The 26,217-nt window shown below is 40.1% G+C and overlaps 1 protein-coding gene across 22 annotated transcripts in view; it reads right to left on the bottom strand.

Annotated features, from left to right (window-relative positions):
- Positions 1-26,217, bottom strand: part of LOC107151372 (zinc finger protein 229-like) — a 34,988-nt gene that overhangs the window by 7,600 nt on the left and 1,171 nt on the right. For 12 of the 22 annotated variants that reach the window (XR_007343035.1, XR_007343042.1, XR_007343037.1 and 9 more), the window contains exons 2-5: positions 24,699-24,779; positions 16,150-16,224; positions 11,813-11,939; positions 1,445-10,231 (exon numbers count right to left, since the gene is read on the bottom strand). The gene's annotated coding sequence lies outside the window, so the exon portion shown is untranslated. Of the gene's footprint in view, positions 1-1,444; positions 10,232-11,812; positions 12,121-16,149; positions 16,225-24,698; positions 24,780-26,217 lie in introns of those variants that run through there. The other 10 variants (XR_007343038.1, XR_007343040.1, XR_007343041.1 and 7 more) reach the window with 7 other exon arrangements.

Raw genomic sequence — 26,217 nt, 5'->3', positions numbered from 1 at the left:
CTAAGAATATAAGCATTCACTCATTTAACAAACATACATTCAGTGCTTTGCTAAATCTTGGACACCACAGGAAACACTGGGGATACTGCAGTAAATAAGATGAATAGGATAGTTAAATAAGATGTATAGGGTAATAGCACTCATGGTGCTTGTATTCTGTTAATGAGAGTCGCGAGCCATCCATGGATTGTGTGTGTGAGCTATGTGCATTAGAGCTATATGAGGGGACAGGTCTGGCATTGCACGCCGATTCAGCTGTGCAATACAATTGCGCCTTTCCTCTCCCTCTGCCTGTGATCCCATACAGCACCTGAGATGGGTGTGACTTGCGAAGATGTCAATCAATCTGCTGACCACAAGACATCACAAAGCAAGACTCCACCTCTGAAACATTATCCCCTGCCTTATTGGGTGAAGAACACTCCATCTAAGCTCCTTTGTGTGTGTCCCTCCTATAAAAATAAAGATTCCAGGTGCACGCTCTCTTTCTAGCGCTGTCCAGCATGAAAGCTGACGCCTTAAGGTTGCAGAGCCATCCTGCCCTTAATCTGAGAAACTCATGTCCATGTGTTGCGTGGTTTCTTGATGTTTTCTTAGCTTAATGTTGCAGCCAACTCTTTTGAATCCAGCTCATCTCATCAGTGCAGGCAGCTAGCGAGAAATGAGTCTGCAGGTAAGGACACCTTTGATCAAAAAAGGAGTAATAAAGAAAACAAAATGAACATGATTGACTCCTGTTTACTGATCAGAATGTATATTCTGTCAGATGGAACATAGGTGGCAGGATGAGAAAGGGAACATTAAATCAGGTGTCAAAGGTGGACTCTAAGACTGCATGAAAATAAATCAGCTGTGCAAAGATATGAGATGAGATGCATACAGAAGGAAGTGCAAATGCAAACCCCCTGATTTCAGTTCAGGTCATACTAAGTTTCTTATCATTTTGTAAGCCTCGGCATTCTCATCTGTCGCATGAGCCTAAGGATGCTTAACTTACAAAGCTGCTCAGCAAATTAAACAGATATGTATGTATTCATTCAAACATTTACTAATGGTCTACTATATGCTATAGGCTGTTCTAGAAACAAGGGGTACAGCAGTGACAGCCTTAGCATAATACCTGGCACATAATAAGCCCTCAGCTAATGCATACCACTGCGGTCACTGTCATCACTTCTTCCCTAACACAACCCTGAAAGTAACCATGAGTGACTTACTGATCAAATGAACCACCAGAAGGAGCCATGGAGAGAATACACTAAACACAGATGCTGGAAATTTCTCCACCCTTAGAAGAAACCCACTTCTGGGGGGAAAGCAACCAAGGGGCTTAGAAGGGCTTTTGCAAAAACCATGGGATGAAGAATGAGGTCAGGAAAGCTGGTTACCATTTGGCAAGAGCTGGCATTGCCACAAAACAACAAGAAACTACAGTTCTACTCACTTAGAGCTCTAATATCAAGAGTCCAATGGTTATTTCTTCCTCCTCAATGCAGTTCTCTGGGAACAGTCCCAAGAAGACACGCTGTGGAACAAAAATGAACCGTAAGATGATTTAATCACAATTCCCAGCACAGGGGGAAATCTCAGGTGCTAGATGGATGTAATCTACCCCTTCCTATAATCTGTCCCTACTGCTACTTTCAAGGGCCCTACAAGACCCAGAGAGAAAGGTCCATGACACTGCACTGCCTACAGGACTGCACTCACTGAGACTTTCGGGAGAGAACGAGAATCAAGTCTCAAGATGTGAATTCTGAGCTGGGCTCTCCCCGATTGATAGCGGAATCCAACCTGGGCGCTGCACTGAACTACAAACACCACAGCCAGCAACCAGACGGGCCAAGCATCGCCTATAACATGCACAAGGCATAATAACTTTGAAAAGAATAGGAGAAATCAACTTGTGCCCCCCTGAAAGAACGGAAGGCAGCATCAACACCCCACTGTTGGGCTCTGAGTCTCCTAATTGAGAGACGCCGGTCTCAAAGCGGAGGTGCAGAGCGACCTCAAAGTGCCCTGTCCAAGTGTGGGGTCCAAGTGCTGCCCGCGGGCCGCCTCCTCCAACGCTTCTTCCTCAGCCCTCGCTCGTCGAAACCGCCTGGCTCCGACCTTCCCGCACAGGCCGCCTCTTCCCCCAACTGCTAGAGACCAGACTGTCCCTGAGAGACAAAGACCACCCCCACCCCGCCATAACACAGGGAGACAGACTCACGTCTCCACCTAAACTCGCCAGAACTTAAGAAACCGCCCTGCGGTGCTGGCCCGAAACGGAAGTGCGCGCCTCTGAAGGGCCCGGACTACATTTCCCACAACCCTCTGCGGTGCGCGGTCTCCTCAGGCTCCAACAGACAAATGCTGTAAAGAGGGTGGAGTGACAAATTACAGGCTGGAAGAAAAAATTTACAAACCACACATCCCACCATGAACACCACAGGGGCACAATCCTTATAAATTCACAACCTAAATAAATTGGTTTCCAAGCAATTATTGTTTCCAAAAAATCATATGTTAAATAAAGGGCTAGTGTCTGGAATATACAAATAACTTAATGGTACAAAACTAAACAATCCAATCAGAAATTAGAAAACGGGCAAAAACACATGAGCAGGCATTTCTCCAAAGAGTACCTGCAGATGACTAATAACCACATTCAACTTCGTTAACATTAAGAAAAAGCAAATTAATGTAAATTAATTCCACTCTCAAACACTTAAAACCAACTGCTGCTATGGTTCTCATGCTGTAGTTCTAGGATCAGGAGAGTCATTGTGAATTTCCTTGAGCCCCAGGGATGCAAAAAAAAATGTCTGTAAAAGGAAGTTCCCTTCCTCTATTTGGATGCATGGCAAGGTTTAAGAACCATCCATGAAAATGAAAAGGTTTGTTGGGAGAAGGGGATCTCAACTTAGCCCTGGCAGGGTTTGGGGGTGGGGGGCAGGGGTTGAACCCAGAAGCGCTTAACCACTGAGTCACATCCCCAGCCCATTTTGTTTTAAGACAGGATCTTGCTGAGTTGCTTGGGGCCTCACTAAGTTGCTGAGGCTTACTTTGAACTTGAGATCCTCTGCCTCTAGGCATGTACCAAATTCAGTGGCCCTGGCAGGTTCTTGACTTATGCCACAGAAAGGCATTTCAGAGTGTGTCAAAAGAGGCATGAACAAAGATTCACTTAGGAAAGCAAGATTTGTTCCAGAAAGCAAGAAATAGAGCAGGATACACACCCAAAGTGAGAAGGATTGAGGGCACTCCACACTTTGGTGATCGTGGGTTCTTCTTTTTAAAGGGAATTTTGTAAACAGTGAGACTTAGAAGTATGTGGGGGCAAGTGATGTCAGCTGGGGAGCTCAATTCTCATGGTGTACAGGGCTGGTCACAATGGTCTGGTTCTTTCAGGATCAAGAGCTGATGTCATTCAGTTGATAATGTTTGATATATACCCATATCTTATGGCTCTGCATAAGTCTCACAATAATTTCCCTCTGCTTTATTTAATCTAAAGAGAGCTGGCAATGTATGTAGGTATCAACTAACTAGACTCACGATACTCTAAGATTCAGGGCTTTTTAAGAATTTTGATCTGGAGGAAACAGGCTTGGGGAATAAAGGTGGGAGTTCGCGTGAAACTTCTAGGATTTAAGATTACTTTCTTTTATCTTGCCTGTTAGTCTCCTTTCTATCCATCCTCATTCCCTCTATCCTACCTCACACTGAACTAAATTATCTGTTATTTTAATGCCGACTCCTTGTTATTCCCCAGAGTCATGTGATGCTTAAAAATCAGTGTATGTCCTGAGAAATGCATTGTTACGTGATTCTGCCCTTTTGCCAACATCATAGAGTGCAGTTACACGATGTCACTAGGAGGTATCTCAAGGGACCACCATTGTATATGTGGCCTGTCACTGACTGAAGTGTCATTATATGGCATATGACTCTTTGTGTTCTAAATATTCGAGAACCTCATGAGCAAGGATTTGGACCAGGAGTGAAGAGGAGCAGGAAGCAGGAATAATTATATTTGACATTTAAAAAACACCGAGTCCCTAATCTTCCCTTGGCCATCTACTACTTTACATCTGTTATCTGTATTTCTTCCCCTTAAGGTTTGTCTCCTGAATGATGAATTTATGTTTGTCTGCCCCATACCTACCCCACTGTGCTGGGATGAGCTATATTCATTAAAAAATTTTTTTCATCCTTGTTTTCTTCCTATGTTTTAACAAAGAGCAAAGGATGGCCCTGTTAACATTTTACCCATCTCTTCAATGATAACCATGACCAAATATTCCAAGGGAGTTGAGTCTGTTTATTAATCACATCTATATCCTCATGCAGCCCACACACCTACCCACTAAAGACAAGTAATGAAGAGGTCAACTTTAGTACCAGATAATAAGGGGCGATAATCTATACCATTAGGTGCTCCTTTCAATGTGTGAAAACACCCACAGTTTGCAATCAGTCTGGAAAAGGTTCCATTTCCTACAGAGACTATATAACAATAACTGCTAACAACTTTCATGCAGGACACTTTGGGTTGATCAATATTAAATGTCTTTTGTGAGAACTATCAGAATCCCAGTTTGCACTTTAGCACTCTTGATCCTGCAGACCTAGCCTGACCCATGTGTCCATAACTAAGGCTTTCTCAACGATCAGCGTTCCTGCCCCTGTGGCCTAAAAAACATGACACAGATGTCTCTGAGAGTGTTACTTATTGGCCATAAATGTTAAGTCCATTTTAATTTTTCGGCCTTAAGGTAAGCTGCTCACCAAAGAGCCCTGGCTCCATATCACCTGCTGCACAATAGATAGGTCCACAGGTTAAGATGTGACCTGAGAGGCTGCTCAGCCTGTAAGGGTTGCTGTTTACAGTTTAACTTGAGCTGTAACCTAGTCACCATATTTTACTTTAAAAAGTTTTTAAATTCAATGTTTTCTAAACAATTTGAGTGTCTCATACATAATCACAAAAAGCCACAATTTAGTTTCATTTAAAGTCAGAAACATTAGTCTTCCTTTTAAATAAAAAACAAAACGTACAACTAGACTTCATCCAGTGCAGAGAACAATACCCCAGTGTCATGCTGTCTTCCCATCCCATCATCCTATCTTCCTTAGTGGGACACAGGATGCCTGTGCACAGGTTGAGGCTGCACCACATGGGGGAAGCTGTGGTGACTTGAGTGCTCTACTTCTTGGGTACACATCTCAGAACTGATGTGTTATATACAAATCTAGATGATCAATACTATCAGCAAACTGAACTTGCATCTAATTAAAGCATGAGATTATTTAAAAAGATTGCAACTCCCTCTACCCTTGGGCAACATAATAATACATATACCGAGTATCAATAATGGAATGTTCATACAACTATTAGAGAATGATAACACCAGATAAATGAATTTGAAATTTCATCAGGAAAAAACTTCTGGCCTTTTTGTAGATGTTGTGCTATTTAACCTTTTCCTCAACTATTAAAATTTCAACAGGTCCACTTATGATCACCTGTACATATTATTGTCACTTTTAAATAAACTAGCAATTCAGGTTAATGGCATATCCTTGACATTTTTCAACAATGCAGAAAGTTCAGAAATTAACAAACTTAGGGTTTCACACTGCCATAAAGTGTGTTGCAGGAGTCAATATGTCCTTTGTCCTCTCAAAAGGCAAGTTGTGGTGAAGAAAAATGTGAATTAACCAAATACAGAACCAAAGGAAAAGCTTCTGGTCGGAGGAGTCACCTTCCTGCTTCCTGGGCAGTTTTTACTTTACACATGTTTTATTAGTGCAGTATGGTTGTAGATAATTCCTAGGCAGTTTTAAATTCAGTTTTGAATTACTCTTTGAAAAATTAGTTCTAGAAGAGGATTTCTTAACATCCAGATATTAAAAACACTTCCATCACTTTTATTTCCAATTATACTGAGTAAAATGAAAGAAATGAAATCTGGCCTGTAAAATATGTACAGAGTTCCAATATTTTTTATCCAAATTGCTTGGGACCAGAAGTACTTTGAATTGCAGATTTTAGAATATTCACATAGGCATACTGAGGTATTTGGGGATGGGACCCAAGTCTAGACATGAAATTCATTTGTTTCACAGACACTTGACAATTTTACAATTTACACTATAACTTAGGTAATTTAAGTATGCCTGCACTTTTACTGTAACTTGTCACACAAATCCCACAAGTGGGATTTTCCACTTGTGGCATCATTTTGGCACCCAAAGTGTTTTAGACTTGGGAGCATTTAAGATTTCAGATTTTCAGATTAGAGATGCTCAGTCTGTGTGTGAATGTATACACAGTCATGTGTGTGTAATTAAAATCAAGTTATTGAATACCCTTTCTTAGCCCTAAACTTTAGGCTAAGAAATTTAACTCATATTTTTGGTATGTTGATACTTCTCTTTATTTTTGATTGATCATTTTGGAATTATCACACCTTTCTTGCAAAGGAAAATTATTAAATAAATGACAGAAAATTATCCCAAATTTTTAATTATTAAAATCTATTTTACTTCAAACACTTGGCAACCATAATCACCACCTAAGAACTGATACATTTATGACACAAACATGACACACATATTCAACCTTGCCAGGTAGCCAGAAAACACACACACACACACACACACACAACCACTCACACAAATACTCATTTCAAATGTTTTTTACAGTTTTACAAATTTCACATTGTCGATGAAATATTTCATTTACTGAAGAAATTTCTTTGGAATAAATCACTTCCAAAACTTGAAATCTTCAGAGCCCTAATTTTTAACCCATCTGTATTTATATTAATTTATACAATCAGAGATCTTTGCCTTTATCATTGGGGGAAGAGACTATTTAGGTTTCATTGTTAAACTAAGATTTTCTACAATTCCATGTCCTTTCCAAAAGTCAATGAATGGAACTAAGAGTCGATTCTCCTGGGATAGAAGCAAGGTTTCCCGCCATTAACAACTGTCCCCTGAGACTTTCTGTCACTGTCAAGTTTGGCACATGCTCTGGCTTATTCCTCAAAGAGATGGTTCCCAAGGGTCATTTCATGGGGACAGAATGTTACTAATTACCCCTACCAAATATCACTTTAGGTTTTCTTCCTTTTCTACAAAGAATTTACCTCTATTTTCTGCTCTCAGTTCATCTCTCCATTTATTTTGTTATTACTTAAGAACAGAGGCTTTCGGCATATGATTACCTACAGGATCAGAATTCATGATTCAGGGACAAGGGTCATGAAGGTATATGAAACAAATCTTAAAAACTGAAGAGTACCTATAAAATTTGCTTGACTAGAAAGCATTCTTGCAGGCTTAATTTAAATGAAGAGCACTCGGCCAGAATAGCACCACACACACACACACACACGCGCGCGCGCGCACACACACTCAGGGGACCCTCACATTAGGAACACATTCCAGAGAAAAAAATAATAATACCAAACATGGGGAGGAAAAAACCCACTTAGAAACAGTGCTCCTTTATACTGCTCTGAATATATGAAAATAAGCTCATTCACTCCCTGTACTGCCCACATGTTCTCAACTGCTCATACAGACCCTTTCTGGTCTAAATTCCAATTATGCATTACTCCCAAGGAATTATTTTCAACAAAGAACATTCCTGGGAATCCAAGTCCTAAGGAGCAGCCTACTCATGGTAAATGAAATGGGAATTTCAGAACCCTGAGGGATCTTTGCTATCTGGCTGTTTAGTCTTTCCTAAATGGTCAAACAAGGTGGTAATTTTTGTGCCTTTTGTTGTTTTTGACTAACTTGTACTCATTATATCATTTGTTGTCGCAAAACAGCATAAATTCCAGAAAACAAAGAAAACCTGACATTAACCAAAATATCAATTAGATGCACCCATAATCCCTTTCAATTATAATCTATACACAAAAATCATTATGGTTCTAGAAAAGAAAATTTCTGTATTTTTCTCCTGTTTTTCATTTCGTATCATGGCCAATTTCCTAATGTTTATAAAATCTTCACTTGTAACAAAGCACCATACAAAACAGATCCCAAACTATCTAATGGAGAACTTAAGTAGTAGAATGATACTCTGAAAAACTGTTTTCCAGCCTAAGTTTTACGAACTACAACACTTTTTCAATCTTCTCTACAACAAGCATTTGATTTACTCTATGAGGGGAGAAAGGTCTACCTAACTGGTTTTGTCTCTCAGATTCAGATCTGAGTGCTATCTGCAAGGAAAAGGGTCAGTATTTATTACATCTGTAGGATGTACATAAGGGCCAAGTCTGACGCTGCTCATGGAATTGCTAAGTTAAAATATGTAGTTCACAGCTTTCTCCCTTTCTTGAAAATGGATTTCCAGATATACAATAAAAGAGGGTTAACTAAAAGGTTTTCCACATGCATCATTTTACACTAGTCCTTCCCACCAAATGCACTTTCTTAAAATAAATTTTAAAAAACAAATGGAATAAATTTCCAAACTAGTTATATTCATAGGATTTCTCTTCATTATGAGTTGCCTGATGCCTAATAAGTTTAGAGCTATTAATGAAAGCTTTCCCACACTGATTACATGTAAATGGTTTCTCTCCAGTGTGAGTTCTTTGATGTACAATAAGTCGAGCACTCAAACTGAATGTTTTCCCACACTGATTACATTCATAGGGTTTCTCTCCAGTATGAGTTCTCTGGTGTTGAGTAAGACATGAACTCTGCCTGAAGGATTTCCCACACTGACTGCATTCATAGGGCTTTTCTCCAGTATGAGTTCTCTGATGCACAACAAGAACATAACTCTGGCTGAAGGATTTCCCACACTGGTTACATTCATAGGGTTTTTCCCCGGTATGAGTTCTCTGATGCATAATAAGGTGAGAACTGCGGTTAAAAGATTTTCCACATTCGTTACATTCATAGGGTTTCTCTCCAGTGTGAGTTCTTTGATGAGCCACTAGCTGAGAGCTCCAGCTGAAAGACTTTCCACACTGATTACATTCAAAAGGTTTTTCCCCTGTGTGAGTTCTCTGATGTGCAACAAGTTTATAACTTTGACTAAAGGATTTTCCACACTGATTGCATTCATAGGGTTTTTCTCCAGTGTGAATTCTTTGATGTGCAATAAGCTTATAACTCTGGATAAATGATTTCCCACATTGACTGCATTCATAGGGCTTCTCTCCAGTATGTGTTCTTTGATGTGCAATTAGTTTGTAGCTCTGCCTGAATGACTTTCCACATTGGTTGCACTCATAAGGCTTCTCTCCAGTATGAGTTCTCTGGTGTACCACAAGCACGTAGCTCTGGCTAAAGGATTTCCCACACTGATTACATCTATAAGGTTTCTCTCCTGTATGGGTTCTTTGATGGGAAACGAGGTGGGAGCTCCGGCTGAAGGATTTTCCACATTCATTACATTCATAAGGTTTCTCCCCTGTATGAGTTCTTTGATGTGCAACAAGATGTGAGCTCCAGCTAAAGGCTTTCCCACATTGATTACATTCAAAAGGTTTTTCTTCAGAATTATTTCTCATATTTTGAGCAAGGGATGAATTCTGAGAAGTTTTACTACATTTATACTGACTCTCTTCAACAGGAATTTTCTGCTGTTCATTAAAGGATATGTCATGGTTCAAAACTTGCCCACATTCCTTAAAATCAAAGGTCTTACCTTCTGCATAAATTTTTTCATGTATATTTAGGGATGCGCTGTGGCTAAAAGGTTGAATAGTGTCACTAAATTCATAGGACTTATCTCTTTTTTGAGTTCTTGTAAACTGAATAAGGTGGATGCTCTGAGGGAGTTTTCCACATTCATTATTTTCACGTAATTTCTCACTGTCATTAATCTTCTGATGACTGTTTACAACAGAATTATAATGAGATTTTTTAACATGTGACAAATGTTTATGAAAATGGTTTCTTATGGGTATCACTGGGAGTGAAAGAAAGCTGGGATTTATATCACTCTTCTCAAGTTCATCACTTTTGCAAACCTTCTCATGAATAATAGCTTTCTTTTGAGTGACTGCCATTTCCTGAAAAAGTCTCTCTTGCTTTTCCTGTTGCTTCTTCAACTGATCCTTATGATCATGAACTTCTTCACATGAAGATAGCCAAGGATCATCTCTTGTCAAGCTTTCTATCTTTACTCCAGGGGATGATTCCACATCAAAAATGATCTGTTTTGAAGTTGATTCTCTCCTTCCAAGTGCAGTTGCCAAGTCTGAAAGAAAGCAAAATAAGACATCCTAGACAAAAAATGTTAGAGCTCAAATACAGGAATAAAGCTGATAAGAAAAATATGAAAAAACTGGATTTGTTATCAGCTATGGACCTAAAACCTGGGCTGAAAAAGCAAAAGGATGGAAATAAGCAGTTAAGTACCAAATTCCCACAGTCCAATAGTAAAACAGGGCATTCAAATGAAACTATTTTTAGTTTTGTCTAGGTGAGCAAGACTTTGAATACCAAGTATCTGCCAATTCCAAAATAAGATCACCTATGCAGAACATACAGAATTCTCACCCAAGTCCCGTGTGGGCAATGGAATTTGGGTCTTCTCTGTGTGAGGTGGGTGGGCTATAAAATTGAACTAAGAAAAAGAAGCATTGAAGAAACCATACTACACAGGAAATAATTTTGGAAAGCAGTGGGGAGGGGGTCTCTACGACCTTAGAGGTCCAGTTTCCACACTGGGAAGAGAAAGAGAGAGCAGGAGCCTGTGTTTGCTTTATTATACATGAGGAAACTTCAAAGGTTATCCATTGAATGTTCTTCACCAAATAAGGCAGGAGGTAGGCTGTCCAGGCTCAATGGGTCACACCAAATTCCGAAGTACAAGAGCAGCCTTCCTAGCCCAGCAAAGACTGAAGTCATATGCATTGCATAATCCAATAAGTGAGAGGGGCCACAAAGTAGCTTGCAATGCCAGACCAAAATCTCCTTGGCTCAAGGCCAAGTGAAGATGCTAAATAGCTTAGGAGTGGCTTTCTACACAGAATCTCAGCCTCATCTTGCAATCCTTAGCAAAGAAACAGAAGGTCGTTCCCACACTCATTTGTTCCAGGCATATATTCACCAGAACAGGTTAGAAGCTACATTACTAGGAATTCCTGGAGGCGTGAAACCTGCTACCATAGTCTATATGTAAACTACATTTATGAACCCAGAAAAAGGAATGAGGCACTATTATCCCCGTTCCCTAAATATCTTATAATATGGCCCATGGATTCCTGTGATTCCAACCAAGAAAGGATGCTCAAAAACAGAGGCCTTGGTGGTTATTAGGTAATGCAATGAAAAGTACACCTAGAAAGAATGATCATATGTACAGTCCACTAGGAGAGTGGGGAAAATATGGCATCTCCTACAGGGATTTTTCAAACAAACCTTCTACACCTACAATGACCTCTACATGTTTGGATCTCAAATGGACATGTGCATCAGAAAGTTCTTTTTATACTCTTTTCCTCACTCCAACTAGGAGATTGTGTCTGGTTTGAAAAGCTGTTGAAGAAAGATATATGGGACTTTGGGTCTCCAGGCTTGGGACAAAAGAGAATCACTGAAGAATTTGGTCCCAGGCTTTGGACTTTAGGAATCACTAAGACTGAACAAGCTCAAGCCCAAGAAACTGTACCTTTTCTACCCTACAAATCAAATTTTATCTTCTTTAGAAATTAAGAGCACAAACACAACCTATGTGTGGACAAAAATCATTCTGGCTGCTGAAACCACAGCTCTTAACAGGGATGTGAAAACATTTAAAGAGACACAGCTTCATTAAGGAAGATGATACACTTACCCCAAGAGACCAGGTTCCTGTGGTTCTCCAGGATCACACTTCTGTCTGGGATCCTATAAGCAGGGTTCAAAGTACCCTGTTCCTCATGAGTAAAGTCCACAGTTACAATATTGAAGTTCACTTCTTCCTAAAACAGGACACACATTCCTGCTCAGCTGGGCATCATTTCCTTTCAATGTTCATGGAGAAGGAAATGTTTGACAGATGTTAGTAGGAAAATCTGATGACCTGGCAGTTGTCCTGAGATTGTCAGCGTCAAAGGATTATAGTCAAGGTGTATGGATGCCTTTGGGTTTTGGATGCTGGATCTGTTTTTACAACCCCAAAAACGAATTCCAGATAAGAACCAACAAAAATTATTTTCTCTTTCCACCTTATAAAACATTAATTCTCAATTTTGTATGGTGAATTCCTACTTATGAATCCCTTCCAAATCCTCAAAAAAAAATGTTTTTTTCTGTCAAAGGCCAGATAGTAAACATTTTAGGCTATGGAAGTTACACAGGTTCTATCACAACTATTCAACCGAAAGCAATTACAAAAAATACACAAGTGAGTGTTAACTATCACAATAAAACTTTATTTACAAAATCAGGCAGTGGGCTAGATTTGCCCACAAGCTGGACTTTGCTAATGCCTGAGACAGAGAATGAAATATAAATCTTAATGAAAAGCAGTATGTACAGGTTTAATAACACTGAATTCAGAAGAAAAGAGACTTAGGTTTTCTCATCTATAGAGTATAAATCTGAACTAGAATTCTGAATTCTGAGAAGTTTTACTAGGTATCAATATATATATATATATATATATATATATATATATATATATACACACAGAAACACACACATATNTATATATATATATATATATATATCTACACACAGAAACACACACATATGTATGTGAATACATACATATATACAGTTTTCGGTCATTTTGTAATCTTTTTTTTTTTTTTTGAGGTGGGGGTTTACCAGGGATTGAACACAGGGGTACTTAACCACTGGATCACATCCACAGCTCTTTTAATGTTTTATTTAGAGACAAGATCTCCCTAAGTTGCTTAGGGCCCCACTAAGTTGATAAGGCTGGCTCTGAACTCGCAATCCTCCTGCCTCAGCCTCCCAACACACTAGGATTACAGGCCTGCATCACTACACCCAGCCCTTCACAATCTCTTTTAATGGTGAATTTATTCCATCTCTATTAAGCATAATTATACCCAAACCATTGGTTTGCTGAAAGAATTAACTGTGATGCTATATGAAAAATTATAAGCAAAATTTACTAAACAAACAGCAAAGGCTTGCAGTTTCTATTATGATTCTTCAGTCTGAGAACTCTGAAAGATTAAAAGACAGCCAATGTGACTTTTTATCATGAGACCTTAGTCTTCAGGTAACACTTCTATTTCTATGGGCAAGATTTTCAGTTAGGAGATGTCACTGTATTACTGTCATATGAATGGAGTCTCTTGGGCTGCCTCTTCTAAGCAAGAAAGAGCCTGTTTCCAAGACTACTGGGCAGAAATTTTGATCCAAAAAAAAAGTGCTGAGGGTGACCTGTCCTTACCCAAGGACATTTGACTAATCACTGTGTTCTTAAGCTGTGGTTCATGAATAAGATACATGATCCTGAATCCCATGAAACTATATGCAAAATGCTGCTGTATAAGCATTTTTCTAAGTCAGGGCCCAGTGTAGGTATTCTGACCATGGAATGTACAGGAAAGGGTTCCTCTGGTGAGCACCTCTGGGTGAGGGGGAGGACTGGCACTCTGTTTCCCATGCGTGGAATGCCCCGCAGTTTCTCCTTGAAGCTAGTAAGATAACTATACAGGTGCAATTTCTAATTTCTATGGTAATATCCTTGGAGAAAAGGGCTCTGTGTTTTAATTAGCCTGGACTTTGACCTCAGTATTTAGTATTCCTTTAATCCAGCACCTGGGATTAAAGGAATACTAAATAATAATGTAGTCATGGCACTAACGAGCTGGGTTACTTTTGATACAAATAAACGCAGCTGCTTGGAGGGGAGCCACTCTTTCTTTCCCTTTCCTGCCTCTGCGTCTTGTCTCTGTGTCTCCTTTGATTTTCCTTACAGGCCACAAATGTCAACAAAATTGATCTTTTAAATTCCTGTTTCACAATCAATATCAATCCATGCTTCCTTTTAATTAACATTCCCCTTTGCAGTTTAGCATATGTACCATTTGTATTAAGATTTTTCAAGGGGCTGGGGTTGTGGCTCAGTGGTAGCATGCTTGCCTTGCATGCAGGGGCACTGGATTCGATCCTCAGTACCACATAAATTAATAAAATAAAGGTATTGTGTCCATCTACAACTAAAAAAAAAATTTTTTTTAAAGATTTTTCAAGTATTAAATAAATAAAAGTAGACTGAATTAGTACCCCTCTTTCTACATACTAGCTATCCATTCTCAAAGGTCTATGGACTTCCACCATTAAGACCCACCACAATTTCTCATCATTTGCAAAACAGACATTTGTGTCACTAGGCCATGATCCATGAAGACAGGAAGAAGGTACTTACAGTTTGCAAATGTGATTCCAGTGATTAACAATAGTGTTAATGTACAGTAGATATTAAATATACTAAATCTAATGTACTAAGTTATTGCAATAAATGAATCAATGGTATAAAAGGTTTTCTAATATCTCTGAATAACTCTCACCCAAATTCTGATTTAAGTCCTCATTTCTCACCTGAATCACACAAGATGTATCACATACCCATCTGAACAAGTCCATCAATAGCGAATATGGCTTTTCTATACTTCCACTCCACCTAATTCTTTTGTGTGTGTGTGTTGGGGGGGGGGGGGATGACTAAGGTTTGAATTCAGAGGCACTCAACCACTGAGCCATATCCCTGGCCTATTTTTTGTATTTTATTTAGAGATAAGGTCTCACTGAGTTGCTTAGCTGAGGCTTTTGCTCCTGCCTTGGCCTCCTAAGCTGCTGGGATTACAGGTGCACACCATCACACCTGGCTTCCACTTAATTGTTTCACCTACCCAAACTTCCTGCTCCTCAAAACTTCTCCAACTCTTCAACCGTGCCCTCAGAATTCTGTAACAATGAACTCCTGCAGCTGCAATCTCTTTACCAACCGTTCCCCATCCATCCCCTCCTCCAGAGGCCTCAAAAACTAAGGATGGTTGTGGGAAGCCGTTCTCACATGTCATTGGGTACCTCCCTGACTGGGTGTGAGGCGCTCAGGCCAACTGTGTCAGAGCTTATCCCCACCCTTTTTAGGTTCGAGAGCCTGTCTATGTGGGGGTGTGACTGACCACTGACCCTAAAACCAATCACTGACCCTGACCTTGGAATGCTGTCCCCCTCGACCTTCGCTGGATGGAATTTTCCCCTGAATTTTTTGTTTCCCAATAAAAGCCCAGTCTCTGGCGTGCTCCTTCCTCTCTCCTGCTGGTCTCTTGTGTAAACCTCACTACCGCCAGGTGGCTCGAGGCAGGAGCTGGGAAGGGCCGTCTCTTAGCTGGGCAAGAAAAAGGTAAATTGAGTTTATGTGTCTTTATCTTGATCTCACTAGTTAACTTCTATGTTTAGAACCTCTAGTATGAAGCTAGCGTGCTGGTCAAGCAGCAGAGATGGTCCTGCTCCCAGGAATGTAGGCACAAAGAGGAGGATGTGTCTTCCTGGTTACAGGGGAAATCATGTCATTTTCCTCACTCCCTGGAGCTCTGTCCTAGCAACCTCGTGAACCCCCTCAGATGTGGTGTCAGGTGGTGTCTTAACAGGTCACATTTAATTCTCACTAGGCTCCTGTGAGAAAATACCATTAGCAGCACCATTTTTCAAATGAAGATCAAGAAAGTTAAGAGACATGCATATTTGTGCCTAAGGTTGGTAGCTGGGATGCAACCTCAAGCTGGCATGACACAGGGACTGTCACATCAGTCATCAGTTCCTATGGTTAGCCCAGCTCTCTGATCCTGGAACTGCTTTTCAGCAGCTCACTCCTAAGCTGATACACCAGATCTGAGGATTTTCCAACAACACCTACTGCAGCCAGGCAATACAGCAGACTGCTCCTCTCTACCTGCTCCATTTCCCCTTTTACTCTTGTTATTTGATGATGTGGGACCAATTCCTCCACTGAAATGTCTGCTTTGGCAACCTGCCAGTCCTTATTCTGTTCCTCTCTACCCAGGGCCCTCTTTATCTTTTCCATCTTAATTATTCCCTTTGGAGTCATTTTAATCTTTCTCTTTGATATTTTTTTTAAATTCTCTTTCAAATGTTCCCTTGACCTGTGGAGTTTTCACTAAAGAAAGGCCTTTTTTACCTCACCTGGGATGGGATGGCCAGTGACCCAGCATCTTCTCCCTCAACCTTGATGATAATCTCTTGAGGAAGGAGAGAGTCCTGAGAAGTCAAAAAAAAAAAAAAAAAAAGAAAGAAAGAAAGAAAGAAAACAGAGAACTGAGTCACAGTTTAGAGCTCCCACTCTGAGTCACTAGGACTTGACATACCATGTATCTCAACAAGTCCCACCTACCAAAGTCTGCTCCCTCCCACAGGTACTCTCAAGCTCACCCTGTGGAGAGAAGGGATACCTGGAGGAACACTGAGACCCCAGTGAGCATGAGATCTCTGTGCATCTTCCAGGCTAGCCCTGCTGGCAGTTAAATGCAGAAGAGACCCCAGATACTACTCAAAACAAAAGCACTTCCAGCTGAGCCCTGCCTGAATTCCTGCATCATGAAATTATAAAGAAATAAAATGGACTACAGCATATATGTGTGTATATTTGTATGTGTATGTATGTATGTATGTCTATATTTCTCCAAAATAGTAAGAAAATGGTAGCCTCATCAGGAAAATGGACAAATGAAAACATGCTTGCAATTCAACCAAGAAGAAATAAAATTATCTGGGGAAAAAATTACACACACACACACACACACACACACACGTATATTGCTTACATACACTTATACATTTTGTTTTATATATATGTATACACATATATTATACATATGCTTAACTATATCAGTATCTTTAAATCTACTTGTAAGTATCCTTGGGAAACAACAGAAAGCATATTCAGATGCAGTGTGAGAATGCTCACTAAAGGGTTACATTATCATAGCAAAAATGGGAGAGGATTAAATATCCATTAGTAGATAGCTAGTAAATAAATTATGCTCATCTAGATAACCAAATGCTATTTAGCATCCAACTGGTTTACATGTAATAAATGATAGAAAGATGTCTACAGGACTGGGGATGTGGCTCAAGCGGTAGCGCGCTTGCCTGGCATGCGCGGGGCGCTGGGTTCGATCCTCAGCACCACATAAAAAAATAAAATAAAGATGTTGTGTCCACCGAAAAACTGAAAAATAAATATTAAAAAATTCTCTCTCTTTAAAAAAAAAAGAAAGATGTCTATAATATAGCACTGAGTGAAAAGTTAACAATATATATAAGATAAATAGAATTTTATAAAATATAAATATGCTGCTCTTTGAATACATTGTTAACTTCAGTAGGTGCAGTAGATATTCAGAGGTGTGTTTAGATGTGGAGAAATCCTTTCCCGCCTTTATGCACATTATGCTAGCTACTTTCACTTCCTTCCCACTGCAATAGTGAAATTATTTCAGGGTAAATAATTTCATTATTGCAGTGAGGAAACTTTTTGAGCAATTATCAAAAAGAACATTCTTCAAAGCATTAAAATCAGCTATTTGGGCTAGAGTTGTAGCTCAGTGGTAGAACACTTGCCTAGCATGTGTGAGGCACTGGGTTCGATCCTCAACACCACATAAAAATAAATAACTAAATAAGTATTGTGTCCACCTACAACTAAATTTTTTTTAAAGCAGCTATTATTTGAAGGAGTCATACAGAGGGGGGCCACTGTGCATTTCAAACTGTATCAATGTTTTTTCAAAAGCATTTATTCTTTCATTAAATACCCAGAAAACAGCAAAAGTGTTTCTCTCTTGAAAAAAATCACCTTGAAACAAGATCATTCTTTGTAGCTTCCTCAAGTTTCTCTCTATAGGGTGCAATAACTGGACCTGTCAAGTGGCAGTCCATTCATGTATACTTTCTCCTCAAATCTTCTGACACTGGAAGCAAGTGCTATTGATTCTTGAATCAGAAACTAAAAGGAAACAAACTGTTGTATTTTTCCCAGAGGTGTGCCGGTTATTTCCCCTTGTGTTAATCAGCTTTTCAGTACCTGGTGACCAAAGTATCTGAGAAGAAAAGCTTAAAGGAGGAAGCGTTTGTGGGCCCTTGGTCCAGAGGTTCAGTCAATGGTCAACTGGTTCCACTGCTCTGGGCCTGAGGCGCAGCATCGTGGAGGAAGCAGGGGATGGAGGAGCACTGCTCACCTCATGACAGCCAGGAAGCAGAGGGCAAGCAGCCACAGAAAAGATGCATCTCTCAGGGCAAACCACCCCAGTGACCCACCTCCTCCAACCATGCCCCACCTGCCCAGTTACCACCCAGTCAGCCCATTCAAACTGATTAGGTTACAGCTCCCATAATCTGATCATTTCACTGTTGAATATTCCTGTATTCGCACAAGAGTTTGGGGGGATAACACCTTATACCCAACCATAACGCCCTAACCATCTAGAAATAGTTTCACTAATACAGTGGGGAGGATTACGTAAAATGGCTAGTATTAGTGCGTAGAGGCAGGAAAGGATTTCTCCAAATCTAAACACGCCCCTGTCTATTTCCTGGGCAGGTCCTGAGGTTAACTATGAGTATTCAAAGAGCAGGAGCTGCTGCAATAGGAAGAAGGCCCAGTGCCAAGAGCGCTGAGCCAGCCACTTACACCACCACAGCACAAGCCGACAGAGAGGCTGAACTGCTTCAAATTGTTACATGGCCATTACGAAATGGCTTAAAACACCAAAGAGCAAAACTGAACACAATTCACAATGCCAAAACCACAACAAAGCCACAGATGATCTAAGAGAGCCACAGGCTTTGACCCCAAACTGCTATTGGAACTGCCCTATCCATCATGGAAACGGCCTCCATGAAAATCAACATTTCTAAAGTGCGACGACAACAAACATGTCTTTTCTTGCTACCGAAGTGGCTGAAGTTGAATTCTAACAATTTTGTGGCCACATGTTAATTAACTCTACCTGGGAAATGAGAAAAGTTACTCAAGAAAAGAAAAATTATAAACACTAGCTTGTATTTTAAATTATTACACACTCTTTCAGTTAGTTTTGTGTGTGTGTGTGTGTGTGTGTGTGTGTGTGTAGGAACAGCTAAGATCAGTTCAGAAACATAACTGAGAAACAATGTTTCCTGCTCAGCAGGTACTCAGCAGGAACAAAGACCCTTTGCATCACACATATTCTTCCAGTTATTTTTACCCAATTCTTCCTCTAGTTTCTGAGAGCTGAGATCTTCTCTGTCCTGTTTATCCTGGTTTCATGTGTTTTAATTAATAGTAGATGCAAAGGAGCTGGGTGCAAATGTGTTGGCTATAGAATGAGTATACAAGAAAGGACATGAAATGCTACCTGAGCCTTCACATTTGTCCCCATGGTCCCTGAAGTTACCAGCTTACTGCTAAGCTCGAGTCCCTCCTCTGAGTAGAGGAAACCTCTGTTGGTGCCTTTCTCCCCAGAAAATTCAATGCATCAGCTTCCAGAACCTCCTCACAACCAACTCAATGCTCAAAGCCAGCTTGTCACATAAGTGTGTGCGCACACACACACACACTCACCAACCTTTCCCTTAGGTTCTGACACACTTTGAATTACTGAGTGTTTTAGGAATGCCTCCTGTATTTACATCCCAGTTTCTACAAAATCATCCAAACTTTTCTGAAGGAGTGGTGTGTCTATTTTTCCCGTGCAAAAATTAATGGTAAAAGAGTTTAGCAAACTCATTTAGGTCCACTGATGGTGTGATACAAACCCCTCCCCTTTCCACTGCCCCACTTCAAAGTCTAACTTCACTGAAAACCCAGATCAAACACCACCTCCTCCATGAAGTGTTCCCAGATTGCACAGAGCTCAGCTCTTCTGCCCTTCATGTTTTCCTGTTTTGATTGGACCCTTTCTGAACCAGTAAAGTTGTCCTCTGGTATTATTTCCATATCTCTATACCTCTCCCTGGGGTTGTGAATTTAATACTAAGAACTGTATATTTTTGAAGAGCACAAAAAAGTTCTCTGAATTCTTGATAGGATTAGAGACTAACGCAGGTTTGGAGATGTATAAACAGAATGAGAAGCCTTTAGCCCACTTTCTGTGTCTCTAGAGTATTTAAAAATGATCCTCTCTGTTCAACAATCACCTCTTTCTGTCATAAAAGGGCACTTTTTCTTTGCATAGTTTACAGAATGGGAACAGCAATGAGACTAATGACTGCAGCACGGGCTGCAGTCCCCGGCCAGCACGGGCTACTGAACCGAGGTCACTCAGGTAAATTTGGAGTGACACAAAATGACCACTCAGATACGGAATACCTTTTTCTGGGCATCAGGGTGGCTTCCCCAGCTCCCGGCCTCAAGTTCCCAAAAAGGGTGGCAAGAGAAAAATGAGAAAACCAGCAAAAGGAGGATCTACACTAAAGGGACATTCTAAGCAAATAAGAAACCAAGACAAATCAAAAACCAGAAATAAATCAAAATGACAGGGAATACAAATCATATCTCAATAATAACCTTGTTAACAGTCTAAACTCATCAATCAAAAGATACAGACTGGCAGACTGAATTAAAAAGCAAGACCCAACAATATGCTGTCTTCAAAAGACTCACCTCATGGCAAAGACATTCACAGGCTGAAGGTGAACGGATGGGAAAAAATTTATCATGCATATGGATTACATAAACAAGAAGGGGTTTCCATTCTCATGTCAGATAAAGAAGACTTCAAACCAAAGTTAATCAGAAGAGACAGAGAAGGACATTTCATACTTCTAAGGGAAGTATACACACACACACACACACACACACATATATATACATATATATAATTGTTACGTAACAATTATAAATATTTATGCCCCAAACAATGGAGCATCTATGTACATCAAACAAACCCTTCTCAATGTCAAGAGTCAAACAGATCACAGTACAATAATACTGGGTGACTTTAACACACCTCTCACACTACTGGACAGATCTTCCAAACAAAAACTAAATACGGAAACTACAGGATTAAATAATACGATCAATAATTTATACTTAACAGACATACATAGAATACTTCATCCATCAACGAGCAAATATACTTTCTTCTCAGCAGTACATGGCTCCTTTTCTAAAATAGACCATATCTTATGCCACAAAGCAAATTAGTAAATACAAAAAAACAGAGATAATACCCTGCATTCTATCAGACCATAATGGAATGAAATAATTAGAAATCAATGATAAAATAAAAAACAGGAGCTACTGTAACAAACGGAGACTAAATAATATACAACTGAATGATGAATGGATAGTAGAAGAAATCAAGGATGAAGAAAAAAATTCTTAGAGGTAAATGAGAACACTGATACAACATATCAAAATCTCTGGGACACTATGAAGGCAGTACTAAGAGGAAAGATTATTACTTTGAGTGCATTCATTAAAGGAATAAAAAGTCAACAAATAAATCACCTAACACTACATCTCAAAGCCCTAGAAAAAGAAGAACAAATCAACACCAAAAGCAGTAGAAGATAAGAAATAATTAAAATCAGGGCTGAAATTAATGAATCAAAACAAAAGAAATAACTGAAAAAATTGACAAAACAAAAAGTTGGTTCTTTGAAAAAATAAATAGATAAACCCCTGGCCATGCTAGTGAAGAGAAAAAGAGAAAAAACTTAAATTACTAAAATATAAGATGAAGAAGGAAATATCACAACGAAGACGTCTGAAATACAGAAGATAATTAGAAACTATTTTGAAAATTTATAGTCTAATAAAATAAAAAATATCAAAGACATCAACAAATTTCTAGATACATATCACCTACCCAAACTGAATGAGGAGGTCATACATGATTCAAACAAACCAATTTCAAGTAATGAAACAGAAAACACCATCTAAAGCCTACCAACCAAGAAAAGCCCAGGACCAGATGGATTATCAGCCAAGTTTACAAGACTTTCAAAGAAGAATTAACACCAATACTCCTCAAAGTATTCCATGAAATAGAAAAGGAGAGAACCTTTCTAAACTCATTGTATGAGGCTAGTATCACCCTGATGCCAAAGCCAGACAAAGACACACAAAGGAAAGAAAACTTCAGACCAATATCCCTGATGAACATAGATGCAAAAATTCTCAATAAAATTCTGGCAAATTGTATACAAAAACATATTAAAAAGAAAGTGCACCACAATCAAGTGGGATTCATCCCAGGAATGAAGGGTTGGTTCAATGTACAGAAATCAATAAACATAATTCATCATATTAATAGACTTAAAACAAGAATCATATGATCATCTCAATAGATGGAGAAAAAGCATTTGACAAAATACAGCGCACCTTCATGTTCAAAACACTAGAAAAACTAGGGATAGCAGGAACATACCTCAACATTGTAAAAACTATCTATGCTAAACCCAAGGCCAGAATCATTCTAAATGAGAAAAATTGAAAGTATTCCCGCTAAAAACTGGAACAAGACAGGATGTCCTCTTTCACCACTTCTATTTAACATCATCCTTGAAACTTTAGCCAGAGCATTAGACAACAGAAAGAAATTAAAGGGATACAAATAGGTAAAGAAGAACTCAAACTATCATTATTTGCTGATGACATGTTTCTATATCTAGAAGATCCAAAAAATTCCACCAGAAAACTTCTAGAACTAATAAATGAATTCAGCAAAGTAGCAGGATATAAAATCAACACCAATAAATCAAATGCCTTCCTATACATCAGCGATAAATCCACTGAAAGAGAAATTAGGAAAACTACTCCATTCACAGTAGCCTCAAAAAAAAAAAAAATACCTGGGAATCAATCTAACAAAAGAAGTGAAAGACCTCTACAATGAAAACTACAGAACACTAAAGAAAGAAATTGAAGAGAACCTCAGAAAATGGAAAGATTTCCCATGCTCCTGGATAGGCAGAATTAATACTGTCAAAATAGCCATACTACCACAGCTTTATACAGATTTATGGCAATTCCTATTAAAATCCCAATGACATTCTCCATAGAAATAGAAAAAGCAATCATGAAATTTATTTGGAAAAATAAAAGAACCAGAATAGCTAAAGCAATTCTTAGCAAGAAAAGTGAAGCAGGAGGCATCACAATACTAGACCTTAAACTATACTACAGAGCTACATAGTAACAAAAGTGGCATGGTATTGGCACCAAAATAGACTTGTAGACCAATGGTACAGAATAGAGGACACAGAGATAAACCCACATAAATATGGTTCTTTCATACTAGACAAGGATGCTAAAAAACATTCACTGGAGAAAAGATAGCCTATTCAACAAATGGTGCTAGCAAAACTGGAAATCTATATGTAGCAAAATGAAATTAAACCTCTATCTCTCTGCACAAAAATCAACTCAAAGTGGATCAAAGACTCAGGCACTAGAACAGAGACCTTGTGCCTAACAGAAGGAAAAATAGGCCCAAATATTCACCATGTCGGCCTAGAATCTGACTTCCTTAACAAGACTCCTAAAGCGCAAGAAATAAAATCAAGAATCAATAAATGGAAAGGATTCAAATCAAAAAGCTTCTTCTCAGCAAAAGAAACAATTACTAACATGAGGAGAAAGCCTACAGATTGGGAAAAAATCTTTACCACATATACCTCTGAGAAAGCATTAATCTCTAGGATATATAAAGAACTCAAAAAACTTAACACCAAAAAAACAAATAACCCAATCAATAAATGGGCTAAGGAACTGAACAGACACTTCACAGAAGAAGAAATACAACTGATCAACAAATATATGAAAAAGTGTTCAACATCTCTAGCAATTAAAAAAATGCAAATCAAAACTACTCTACACCTCACTCCTGTCAGAATGGCAATCATGAAGAATACAGGTAACAATAAATGTTGGCGAGGATGTGGTGAAAAGGGTACACTCATACACTACTGGTGGGACTGCAAATTGGTGCAACCACTATGGAAAACAGTATGGAGATTCCTCAGAAAACTGGGAATGGGACCACCATTTAACCCAGCTATCCCACTCCTTGGCTTATACCCAAAGGACTTAAAATCAGCATTCTATAGTGACACAGACACATCAGTGTTTATAGCAGCTCAATTCACAATAGCTAGACTATGGAATCTACCTAGGTGTCCCTCAAGAGATGAATGGATAAAGAAAATGTGGTATATATACTCAATGGAATATTACTCAGCTTTAAAGCCGAGTGAAATTATGGCATTTGCCAGTATATTGTTGGAGTTGGAGAATATTGTGCTAAGCGAAATAAGCCAATCCCACAAAACCAAAGGCCAAATGTTTTCTTTAATATGTGGATGCTAATTCACAATAAGGCAGGGGGCACTAGGTAGAGGGAAGAGACAGGAGGGGAAGGGAGGGGATGTGGGGATAGGAAAAATAGTAGAATGAAACAGACATTACTACTGTACGTATATATGTGACTACATGACCAATGATTCTGCAACATGTACACTCAGAAAAATGAGAAATTATATCCCATCTATGTATATCAAAGTGCATAAATAAACACATTCTACTGTCATGTAACTAATTAAAACAAATTTAAATCTTTTTTTTAAAAAAAAAGCTTCCTGGCCACCAAAGCCCCTAAAATGCTACAAGGAGTACCCAGAGGGTGAGCCTGTGGGGCCTGAGGAGGAGCAAGCTCTGGAGCTCTTGGGGGAACAGTGGCTCCACTCACCTGTGTGCAGGCCTTAAGGGGTCCTGGGGGCTTCTCATCCTGCCCTTCCATACTGTCCTCCAGGCACAGCCGGGTACTGAACTGCATTGAGAGGACAAGGCCTGAGTACAGCATCATACAGCGTGCCCATGCACATCTGCTGGCATTGCTGTCCCCAACACCAACCTGGCCCCTGGATTAGCCACCAATCCCTGGATGCATTCCCCGTGTCAAATGTGCTCCTAGAGGTTTCCTCCCAAGAGTCCCTCAGTCCTCCTGCAGGCCAAGCCTCTGCAGCTCCAACCCAGCTCCTCCACTACCACCTCCTGTAAGCCCACCTCATGCCCAAACAGGTTTTCTACCTACCACCAAAATCTGCATCATAGATCAGTTCCTCCCCTGTTCCACTGGGTTCTGGAAACACCTACCACTTGGAGAACCCCCAAGTACATACCCTTCTGCCCTCCAGACCTGAATCTGCAATCTCAAACCAGGTCCTCTGTCTTGGACCAGCCGCAGGGCTCTGGCTCTCCTGTCCCAGAATCACACCCACTGACTACATGCATGAAGTTCGTGACACAGCGCCACCACTCCCAGGAATTGATTCAGTAACAAACACCCAGCCTACCCTTCCAGCAGCCTGGCCTGGCCCTCCAGCAACTCTTTGAAGATGGCCTCCCTTTTCTGCTCAAATGTCAAAGCGTATGTTCAGAGTCCAAACTGCAGCCAGGTCAGGGTCCCACCATTGTCTACCAGAGCATCCATTACACAGATGCTCACCCAACACCCTGTTGGGCTCTGAATTTGTAGTTCTGACCTGGTTCCTCTGCCAACTTGGGTGTTCTTGGGCCTGAAACTGCAACTGAGTCTGCTTAGGACTGGGAACCTCTGGCAGACGCCAGCACATGCCAGTCAAGGGCTGCACTTCCCAGACCCAGAAAGTGCACCTCAGTAACTCAGTTGTCTTTGTATCAATCATATGTCTTTGCATCTGAGACTAGAGAGCCCCTGGCAAATCCCACATAATGTACCCCATCCCCCCGTGCTCCGTCTCTCCTTACACACCACTTCACCTCTCCAGATTATCACTCAAGGCCTCCACCCCAGCAGCCACTGCACAGAGGCCACCCCTAGGCTCCTTGCTTCCATGGCACACCCACACATTTACAGAGCAGGTGCTCACCCAGACCCAGGCCCTTTGCCAGTGTGGGGCCTTGTGGAGTCCATGCTCCTGAGCTGAGAACGTGCATCCTTCACTCTACATCTCAAAGTACCTGGGATACCTCAGACACTCACCAGCCTCCCCCCAGGTCCTGGGGTCACCTGCCCCACTGCCTGGCTGCAGTCAAAACACTAGAACATCTAAGCAGTAGCTTGAGCACTGCTCCAGAATCAGTCCCAGGACTTGGGCACTTGCCACCTGGGGGTTCTCAAGCCCAATTAGAGATGTTCTTATGGAAACCAGATCCTTTCATCTCCTCCTGCCCAAACATGACAGCCTGATTGTCATGCAGTCAGTCCCTTCCAGACCCATGTCTGC

Source organism: Marmota marmota, unplaced genomic scaffold (assembly GCF_001458135.2).
Source record: "Marmota marmota marmota unplaced genomic scaffold, marMar, whole genome shotgun sequence".
Taxonomy (NCBI): domain Eukaryota; kingdom Metazoa; phylum Chordata; class Mammalia; order Rodentia; family Sciuridae; genus Marmota; species Marmota marmota.
The sequence above is the reverse complement of the archived record's forward strand: the minus strand, read 5'-3'. Positions and strand labels throughout refer to the sequence as shown.